A 1,427-nucleotide genomic window follows, 5' to 3' on the forward strand; every position below is an offset into this window, starting at 1 on the left:
AACTCAAAATACAGCAATGAATATTCGAAGATTAAAGCAATTATTACCACCAATACTGTATCAACTTAAAATAATACATAAAAACTAAACAAATTATATCAACAAGACTGTTACAATTCGAAATAAAACAGTTTTGTGGAAACAACGTACGTATACTCTGCCCGTTGTCTGGAGAGTAACTAAGATAACAACCGTTTAGATGATAGGACTTTGTTGTCATTCATTCAACAACATGAACTTACAACGCCATCTGTCGGAGAATAATAAAGATATTGATAAACCTGTTTTGTTGATCTATGCAACTTCGTATGTAGAATCCGAATATAGGTGTAACTAAAAAAACTACTTTTTTGAGTTGTTACAGTTTTGATCTAGGTGTGCGAATTGTAAAGTCTTCAAACACCATCAATAATGTCAACTAATGTTTACTCTATATTTCTTGATGAATTTAATTCCCATATTGATTTTTTTTTTTGACAAGCCTAATATAAAATTAAATTTTTTAAATTATATACAGCCAAAAATTAAATTTGTTTTTTTATGTTTATCACATGACACTAAACAATTGTTTTTAAATCATGCGTTTAGAATTGTTATGTTTTCTTATGTTACAAATATGAATAGAGTATTAAAAGGAGAAAAAATGCAGAGTCTATGTTCTGAACCAAATAATGTAATTTCTCTAGCTGCAAATTATCATAAACGTTTTAAATTAAAGAAACACAAAATTTAAAAAAAATTTAATATAAAATAGGTAATTAATTTGAGATTGAATATTCTATTGTAATAGAAAATATTATACACTTAGTTATCTTGTATAATATCTTATATTTTTTATTGATGTATATATAATTTTATTGTTTATCTGTATTTACTTTTTATTATTTAAAAGGATAACAAATAAATTAAGTTAGTTTATGTAAAAATTACAATTTGATTTATTTACTTACCTAGTTACCTATATAGTTTATAATAATTAATTTCAGTAATTTAACATCGAATACAATGAAGAATAAAGAATAAAATGTGAGACATAAACAACTAACAAAATATTACAAGCATTTTATTAGTTTTTTATGATAACCATGATATAAAAACAATAGGTATGATCGTAACTTTTTGACGGTCAGATCCTTCGGTAAGCACGTGACGTAGCATAGTGTATAGTAATAATAATTTAATGACAATATGATAATACGGGTAAGCAAGTGACGTATTGCGCGAACTTGGACCAAATCTGGACTTTTGCGATCATACCATGTTATTTATATCATGATGATAACATGACTTTAATGTTCAAAAGTTTCAAATATTTTGATAATAAGTAGGTATTATATCGATAAGAATTAATAAATCGATAGTTATAACTAGTAATCGATAGATCGATTGCAATAACGATTGTGAAGCAAAATCAATGTTTAGTACAA

This window comes from Acyrthosiphon pisum, chromosome X (assembly GCF_005508785.2).
Source record: "Acyrthosiphon pisum isolate AL4f chromosome X, pea_aphid_22Mar2018_4r6ur, whole genome shotgun sequence".
Taxonomy (NCBI): domain Eukaryota; kingdom Metazoa; phylum Arthropoda; class Insecta; order Hemiptera; family Aphididae; genus Acyrthosiphon; species Acyrthosiphon pisum.